Source organism: Neolamprologus multifasciatus, chromosome 15 (assembly GCF_963576455.1).
Source record: "Neolamprologus multifasciatus chromosome 15, fNeoMul1.2, whole genome shotgun sequence".
In the NCBI taxonomy this organism is placed as follows: Eukaryota; Metazoa; Chordata; class Actinopteri; order Cichliformes; family Cichlidae; genus Neolamprologus; species Neolamprologus multifasciatus.
Genome location: NC_140453.1, coordinates 36,004,905 through 36,014,657, shown reverse-complemented (window position 1 = coordinate 36,014,657; position 9,753 = coordinate 36,004,905). Strand labels below are relative to the sequence as shown.

General features: G+C 39.9%; 1 pseudogene; it reads right to left on the bottom strand.

Annotated features, from left to right (window-relative positions):
* Positions 1-9,221: 9,221 nt before the first annotated feature.
* Positions 9,222-9,438, bottom strand: LOC146502646 (signal recognition particle RNA; annotated as a pseudogene).
* Between the last annotated feature and the right edge of the window lie 315 nt (positions 9,439-9,753).

Sequence of the window (9,753 nt, the reverse complement as noted above, 5' to 3'; positions counted from 1 at the left end):
TTTTTTTCTTTTTCTTTTCCTTTTTTTTTTTTTTTTTTTTTTGCAATAACACACAAAAAAGTTTTTCATGAAAAAGGCAAGCACCCTTACAGTCAGTTTCCAAACTGGTGCCACTTATTCGTCAAATTGTGTGAAAGATAAACTTTAAAGTCTTTCTTGCACACATTATACTGATGCCTAATTTATAGCTATGGATAATCAGTCTAACCATAACATTCAGTCTCAGGATTTGTTAATTCATCGTTACCTGAGAAGCCTAAAAAGCAGGTTTATTTAAAAAACAAAAAAAACAAAAGCATAGCTCCCAAGAATACTGTATAAGATGCAATCTTCCTGTGTGACCCACTTTGAACTTTAATCCAGGTTTCAGAGAGTACTGTGTGCTCACCTAATCCTCCAATAAACAAATCACATCAGATTTACCCTTGCTACCACTACTTAAATCACATTCCTGTAGTAGGGCAACTTCTGTTCAGTTCAGTTTTATTCATACAGAACCAAAGCACAAAAGCAGTTGCCTCAAGGTGACAATTGATTGCAGACTCTCGTCTGTGTTGTTTATTAATGTAGCTGCTGCTTGGGGTTAATACTGACTCACGCTCCACAATGTCTGGCCATAATTTATACCCACCAGCCTTAAGGACTTATTGTCCTAAGAGGACATCTGTGCTGTACGTAGGGTACATTTGCAAATATTTAGAAAAAAAGGAAAAGAAAAAGACCAAACATGATATAGTTTTACAAATTCCTGTATTCACAAAGGCACTGGGTTTGAGTGGTTTGTTCAGATTTGAGCATGAAATGATGTGATTTTAACTAAGCATAACGTAGATGTTTTTGTTTGCTTTGTTTTGTTTTTAAATAAAAACATTGCACAATAGAAATGTCTAACAATCTTTATTTGATACCGTTATCTGGAAACTGGGAAACAAAATGGTTATGAATTACATGATTGCTGTCTCGGACTCTAGTGATGTGTCATGTCACTAAAAGTATCTGCATGACCTGATACCACCACGAGCTCAAGATCAACACAAGCTTTCAGGGGGGCTTTCAGGTGGTGAGAGCTTTCAGTGGGCTAAACTAGATTAAAATCTGTTTGAGTTCTACTAGGTCTCAGGACAGAGACATATTTTAGTTGGCTATTGTGGGATTATAATATTATTTTATGCCATGTTAGACCCCTAATTAAAGATTGTGAATTATTATGTAGTTTTAGTTTGCATTATTCTCCTGAATTAGAAGAAGGTGATAACTATTACATTTGTTAAACTGATTTGCATTACATTAGACTGTTGATTTATTGTGAATGAATGATATTGTTTTATGATGCATTGTACTGCTGAGTTATAAGAAATACTGTTCGCAGAAAGTCATCGCCTTATTTGTCTGATTAGAAGAGAACAGAAAATACTGGAGAGGTTTTCTGCCCATCTCAGCAGTAGCAGATAAACAGGGAGCCAAGGTCGTAGCTTAGGCGCCGTGTGAGAGAAAGAATGTGAATGTTTAGGCTTTTATGATTAGGTGGGGGCCACTAGAGGCTATAAGAGTTTGATCAATGCTCCACCATTTTGAGATCTGATGCTGTCTGCGCACAGTGTCCATCTCCCACGCGTGTATTCATTAAATCATCGTTTGACTCAACCCGGCTGGACCAGTGTTGTTATTTTGGTTTTTTCCTCTTGTATCCATCCCCAATATTTGAATCCGTGACTTGACCCACATTTCCAATTTATTAGAATGAACTTCTGTTTGCCATTTCTTTGGGTTTTCCTCCACAGTGTTACATCTGAGTACTTAGAAAACATTACAGCTGAGTACTGTGTGAGCAGATGCAATTAATTTTTAGTCTGTCTTCATTCAGTCTTACTGAGATTGACTATTTTTCCTTGCTGAGCAGTCTCGCTGTAATATGGAAGTTTGATTTGTGGTGGAGCTGTAATCTGCAAATACAGTCTGCATCTCCACCTGTTCATTTATTTTTGAGGCTGTTCATTGGTTTCCTTGAGTGCCTTGCAAAAGGTGCTTACACCTCAGGTGCAGTGGTTATGTTATTCATACTACACACAGGTACTCTCTAGTATAATATGTATATGCAGTGTTTCATTTTACAGTATACTGCAATGATCGTCCTTCAAGGTAATTTGAACCATCAGACACTTAATACCCTTTGAATTGTTTTTCTGCGCCAGTTTGAAGTTTAGAAATATCTCTATTTATAGAAGGAAAACTAAACTAAAATCGGGCTTTATTTGACAAGCATATGCTGGCATCCATGAAAGAGTGAAATTTAGACGCAGACACTCTCCCATGATGCCAGTGGTTTTTCTTGGAACCCCTGTTGGTAATGACACATGCGGTTTTTCAAACCTTAGCTCATGATTAATAGTAGGTAGGTCAGCTACCACCTCCATAGAGAACAACCTCCATTAGGGTTGAAATAGCTGGGACTCTTCACCTTTTTGTTTTTCAAGCTGAACAAACCTCTTGGATGAGAAGTGAAATGTTTTAAATGAGTCCAGCTGCCTCTCTTAAGACAAACATGATTGACTAGGAACCTACACAGACATGGAGTCAGCATTTCTTGTAGATTTCAAACGACATGCAGATAATGTAAAGACTGTATCCAGTCTTTGTTTATCTTGGGTCTGTGTTTGTGTCCTTCCTGGCAGATAGAACAGTTCATTTTACCTGAGATTTACTGCTTAAAGCACATATGATAAAACACTAAATGGATCCAGGCAATCAAGATTTGAGACTTGCAACATAAGAAAATGTAATTTTTCAGAAGCTGACCACACTGCAGCTGTCAGCCAGCGACCAGGACAGTGAGCCGGGCGAGCTCATCTACCGCGTCACCAAACAGACGAACCTGGGACACCTCGAGCATGCTGCCAGTCCAGGTAGACCAGACCTATATGTTAGTGTTTTTAGAAAGGACGCAAAAGTAAAGATGAAAGCCAAACTAAACCAAACCAAGCTTTTCCCACCGCTTTGTGAGTAGTTGGCATCCAACATGCAAACTGCAGATGACTATGGCAATCTGATTGCAACCAAAGCAATCACAATTATGTTTTTGGTGCAGCAGACCCTGATTTCACCTGGCAACCACCACAAACCAGTGGCTTTACCCCCAAAGTTGCCAGGGGTGTGCAGCGCTGTGGTCCATTGATCACCTCTCCGGTTTGAGCCTGTCCAAAGACATGCTTGTCAATTGGTGATTCTAAAGTGCCTGTTGGTGTGATGGAAGAAGAAAAAAGTGACGACAGGGTGTGGGGACGGGAGCTGAGCCGAGGAAGCATTCATGCATCAAATACCAAGAGAGTCAGGGGAAACACCGGGGGGGGCGACAACAAAACTAAAACAGGTAGCTAAGAACTTCACTACTGTATGTTTTCAATGTTTTTGTCACTTTTTACCTAATCAAACTCAAAGTAAGCGTTAAACCCTGCATGGTCGTACTCTCTCCTGCACTCCATATTATCCTTTGTAGATCTACACACGTCTGTTGCTGCCACGGACGTCGCACACTTGTACGTCATTGTCATGAGACACTCTCACGAAGAAAATGACGAGGATTAGTAACGCAGTTATGTAGCCTGCTTATGGGAAAGTAACAGTAATCTAATTACCTTTTTTGCAATAGTAATACCTTACTTTACTCGTTACTTGAAAAAAGAAATCAGACTATGCAGTGTTGCCCATCTCTGGTCCACATACAGAAAGTATCATAGAAAGATTTAAGGTATCGTGCCACATTTGACCTCTGACCTCTTGTTCATGGTTAGTAAATTAAGAGTCAAAGTGAAAGACAAATTTGAAACTTTGTTACTTATTACCGTTGTTTGGAATAGATAGGAATATAGGGAATTATATATTTTTATTTAAAGACAGGACTCACATGTTTTCATTTCTAGTCTTTAAACCCTGTCTCTATCCATCTAGTATTAATTCTTTCTGGGAAACAAGTATGTATATTATGCACACACACAAACACACATGCAGCTATTATCTATTTCTTGTTTTTATACCTAAGATGAATTATTGTTGAATGAAGACATTTTTCAAACACATGTAAAATGTGGGCAATTGTGTTTATTGGGTAAAGGAAAAGGCAGAAGGGGGGGAAAGGGGGGGTAGAAAGAATGAAAGAGAGAGATGAGAGAAAACCCCAACAATCCCCTCTGAGCAAGCACCAGGCGACAGTGGATAGGAAAAACTCCTTTTAAAGTGAAAGGAACCTAAAGGAGAAACCTATGGCAGAACCAGGCTCAGGAGGGGGCAGTCAACTGCCGAGACTGGTCGGGGGGTGAGGGTGAAAAAAGTAAAAGGAGGGAGGGGAGGGGAAGGGGGGAAATGAAGATGGAATAGAGGTGGAGGAAGACGAGGTTACATCGGGTGAGAAGCAGCAGTGTCCCTCCTCCTGAACCATCGGAAGCGTTTTTTCTTCTTTTTCAAATACTCTTCCACGAGCACTTTTTTCTCAATGATGAGGGTTTTCAGCTCATCGATTGTTTCTGCGTTTTCTTTCTCAAGTTTGTTGCATCTTTTCACCATGTCTTCTAATTGTTTTTGTTTTTCTTTATGCTTGTCTTTCAGTTCTTTAACTGTTGCCTCCTCTATTCGCTTTGCCTCGTGCACATCTGTGTGCATGTCTTCCAGCTGCTGGTTTCTCTTCTGGATTTCTTGAAGTCTACACTGCAGGTCTTTATGTGTTTTCTGTTGTTCTTGCTTTTGCGCCTGGATTTCAGTGTTTTTGTACTTCAAGGTCTTAGAAAGTTCCTCAAGTTCGGTATTTTTTCTCAGCATCTCCTTGATGCTACTCTGCATCGCTGAGCATTGTTTTACCAGTTTTTTCTTTTCTCCTTCCAGTACAGTTGTTTTGTACTTCGTTTCGTTATACAATTCTTGGAGTGCTTGATTTTTTCTCTGGAGATTAAGTTTTTCTTCTTCCTGTTGTATTTTCTGTTGGTCTTTTTCTTGAAGCAGCTCTTTATTTCCGTGCACTTTTTTATCAAGCCTGATTTGGAGCGATCTGTGTTTTTCCTCCATCTCGTCAAGCTTGGAGTCCATTTCTTTCTGTTTCATTTCCATTTGCTTCTTGTCTTGAAGCAACTGTTGACTTTTGTGCAGAGTTTTATCATGCTTCACCTGCAGCACTTTGTATTTTTCCTCCATGGGTTGGAGTTTGCTCTGCAGGTCTCTCTGCTCTACTGGCTCTTGTTTCTTGTCTTGGTGGATCTCCTTATTTTTCTCCAGAGCTTCATCGAGTATTACTTGCAAGCCTTCATTTTGTTTCTCGATGTTCCTCAGCTTGCAATCCATTTCTTCCTGTTGTATTTTCTGTTGGTCTTTCTCGTGAAGCAACTCTTTATTTTTGAGCAGTGTTTCCTCAAGAGTTATTTGGAGAATTTTGCATTTTTCCTCCAAGACTTCAAACTTGTGGTCCGTTTCTTTCTCGAGCATTCCTTGTTGCTCTCTCTCTTGAATGAACTCTTTATTTCTGTGCACTTTTTTATCGAGCCTGAGTTGAAGCAATCTGTGTTTTTCCTCCATCTCGTCAAGCTTGGAGTCCATTTCTTTCTGTTTCATTTCCATTTGCTTCTTGTCTTGAAGCAACTGTTGACTTTTGTGGAGAGTTTTATCATGCTTCACCTGCAGCACTTTGTATTTTTCCTCCATGGGTTGGAGTTTGCTCTGCAGGTCTCTCTGCTCTACGGGCTCTTGTTTCTTGTCTTGGAGGATCTCCTTATTTCTCTCCAGAGCTTCATCAAGCATTACTTGCAAGCCTTCATTTTGTTTCTCAGTGTTCCTCAGCTAGCAATCCGTTTCTTCCTTTTGTATTTTTTGTTGGTTTATCTCGTGAAGAAACTCTTTATTTCTCTCCAGAGCTTCATCAAGCATCACTTGCAAGCCTTCATTCTGTTTCTTGATGTGCCTCAGCTTGCAATCCATTTCTTCCTTTTGTATTTTCTGTCGGTCTTTCTCGTGAAGCATCTCTTTATTTTTGAGCTGTGTTTCCTCAAGAGTTATTTGCAGCATTTTCAGTTTTTCCTCCAAGACTTCAAGCTGGGAGTCTGTTTCTTTCTCGAGCATTTCTTGTTGCTCTCTCTCTTGAATGAACTCTTTATTTCTGTGCACTGTTTTCTCAAGCTTGATTTGGAGCAATCTGTGTTTTTCCTCCATCTCGTCAAGCTTGGAGTCCATTTCCTTCTGTTTCATTTCCATTTGCTTCTTGTCTTGAAGCAACTGTTGACTTTTGTGCAGAGTTTTGTCATGTTTCACTTGCAGCGCTTTGTATTTTTCCTCCATGCCTTGGAGTTTGCTCTGCAGGTCTCTCTGCTGTGTGGACTGTTGCTTCTCTTCTTGGTGGATTTCTTTTAGTTTTTCCAGAGCTTCGTCAAGCTTCTCTTGGAGCTCCTGATTCTTCTTGACCATGTTTTCCTGTTTTATGCTCTCTTTTTTCTCCTTTTGGAGCAGATCTTTAATTTTTTCCAGAGCTCCATCAAGCTTTTCTTGGAGTTCCTGATTCTTCTTGAGCATTTTATCCCCTTTAATGCTCTCTTTTTTCTCATTTTGGAGCAGATCTTTAATTTTTTCTAGAGCTTCATCAAGCTTTTCTTGGAGCTCGTGATTCTTCTTATCTCGGAGAGCCCATTGTTTCTCCTCAATAATACCTTCCCTTTCCTGAAGCTGGTAGGATAATTTTTCTAATTCAGTGCTCTTTCTCTCATTTTCTTCTGTCAGGATCTTAATCTTTTCTCTGTTCATGAGATTTTCATTGTCCATTTCTTCTAATCGCTTTTCCTCTAATTCTACCTGTTCATCCCAAGGAAGAGAGCTGATATACGGGTCTAGGGACTCATACCATGGAATAGAGCTGGAGTCATCTTCTTGTCTTTCTTGCTCTTTCTGAGACATGTTGGAGTCTGTATACCGTGAGTACGAAAAGGATCCAAAAGTTTGAAAATACTTTACTGGTGAACGTTTGAATGCTGCTAACATAAGTGCTGCAAATAACGGAGTAAAAGTTGCACCTCCTCACCCCTACTTAAGGATTCATGAGGATCAAAGCTTCAAAGGATCAAAGCTTTAGAAGCCTGTGACATCAGAATTCCATAAGCCAATGGGGTTGTCACATGACATTTTTGAATGAGGTCATGTTTTTGTATGAATTCTTTAAATAACATCAACATTCCGTAAGCCAATGAGGTTCTTACATGTCTTTTGAATGAGGATAATTCTTTTGTGTTAAAAAAAGTGTAAAAAGTGTTATTGCAATAACATAAAAAGTGAGTAAAGAAAGTAAATAAAAGTACAGTTTTATTTATATACCACCTTTCAAAACAAATTGATTGTGTCTGAGTTGTATTGGTAACTCGTTGAAGTGTTACTGTGTATCATAACTAGACAGTTTGCGCATACAGTGAGTGAAAGCATTGGGTGGACTGAATCAGGTTAAATTAAATCGATAGAACTGAGTGGATTGTATTGATCAGAGAGTTAGAACAACAACTAAAGGAAACTTTGATTAATCAGAAAGGAACTAATATAGGTTAACAGGTAGCCGATACAAATCAGGATTTAAAACCATTTTTGGTTTGTTTGTTTTTCTGTTTGACTCCTTGTTTTATTCAATATTGCAGTTTATATGATAGTATTATGTGTTTGTTAAACTGTTCCATGTGAAAATGTTGGGAAATGAAATATCACAGGTGGAAATCAATGAAAGTGGAAATTCAGATGAAATTCTTTCCTTTTCCTCATTAATGCACATCATAGATAACTATGTAATGTGTCTGTTGCACACTTTGTATGTCAGGAATAACCATAAATGTGTTGTCTTACAAACGGCTGTATTAGGTCTTTACATCCACAATAAGCGAGGATAGCAGAACTCCTGGAAAGCAAAAAAAATGTGGTTCTTGTTTTTAAGACAGTCACATTGTTTTCTTTTGTTTCTTCGATTCATGAGAACAAATCTAACTACAGTTACATATTGAATACCTGAACCTTAAAATGTTCAAATCAAAGATTCCCAGCTAGTTCCGAACCCAGCGTCCACATAGAAGTAATTGGCAAATTGAAAAAGAATGTTGGTTGCAAAGTGGTTTGCAGAAGAAACGGCTTAAAAAACACAGCAGATATGAACTTTCTTTGAAATTGTTTATTATATATCTGGCATTAGAGGTGAACATAAACACTTATCTAATGTCATTTCAGCTCTCAATGCCACCGTGGCTGTTCAGAGAGGAAACATCAGTCCTGGTTTCTCAGGTTCTTAATCCTGATCCGCCTCAGAGCAAGTCAGGTAATATCTGCAAGGGATGGATTTTCTCCAAAATGAAATACTCTGTTTGAAGATGAGATCATGTCAGAAAATCAGTTTTGTTCTTCTTTTATATGCTGAACAGACTGGATCGGTAATCACACCAGCAGAGCCAGGAAGTGTGTTTCCCAGGGTTCAGAGCTGGAAGGCTCCCCTGTTGCCTCTCTCAGCGGGGATCAGTCCAGTCTGGGCCTGCTGCAGGCCATGTTGGGTCAGGTGGAGCTGGATAAAAACAAAAACAAATAAACAAAAACAAATAAAAATAATTACAAAGAAAATATATTGATTTAAAAGTTTGTGTTAAATGTTGTAAGTCAGATCGAAATAGAAAGATCAGGTGTGGGTGGACAGGAATGATTAGATGTCAACAACTTGATTGGATGGCCAAAGTGTGAAATGTGACGTCCTGTGAGGGAAGCGTGAAAAAGTGTGAGCAGGTATAAAAATTAGGTAAAAAAAGACATTCTGGGTTCTTTCATTTTGTCTTTTGCGAGATGAGCAGTTGGGAAGGTTTGATCTAAGAGGTTCACAGTTGAAAGTTCAAGCAGAGACGCTAGAGGGGGCACCACAGCCCAACCTGTGAACTGGTTTCAAATGAATGCCCAGCTGCTTTACTGTTGGGTGATTTTCATCAACACAGAACACGGGGATAAATGCATTTCTGGTTCCATCCTCTCTCCTCACCAATAAAATGTCCTACTTTGAGTTTGTCTCCACCTGCTGGGCGGTGGCGTGTTTAGGGTGGAGGATGTAGTTGCAGCTGTCCTGCAGGTGGAGGTGGTGCAGGACAAGCAGAGCAGCAGATTTGTGAGTGTTTTGGACTTGAATTAAAAAGACCAAGACGTGCTGATGAGGTTGCTGTGTGAGGTAGAGACAGGTATAAGGATGTGTATAAAGATTGGGTCTCGCTGTATTGCTCAGGCTGCACTACAGCATCTATTCACAGGCGCGATCCCACTACTGAGCGACACGGGGGCTTTGACCTGCTCCGTCTCCGACCTGGGCCGGTGCACCCCTCCTTAGGGGATTCTGGGCTCCTGGGCTCAAATGATCCTCCAACCTCAGCCTCCCGGTAACTTGGATTACAGGCACACACCACCGCACCCGGCGAGAAGCAGCTACGTTAACAGGGCTTTTAACTATGTCTGAGGTGACATCATGACACTAACCTGCTGGCCTTCATTAGCAAAGTTGTAATGATGGGCAGCAAAGATGAGGAATGAATGGTGCACAATTGTTATATGCAAGTTTTTAGAAAGCTCGTGGTTAACCCAAGAGTATTTTGTCACAATATGAAGAAGAGTAAAGCTTCAGTGTCAGAAGTGGGATTCAAAGCCACGCCTCCAGGGGAGACTGCAACGTGAACACAGCGCCTTCGACCGCTCAGACATTCTGACATTGCAGCGTCAGTTTGGTGGAGGTTA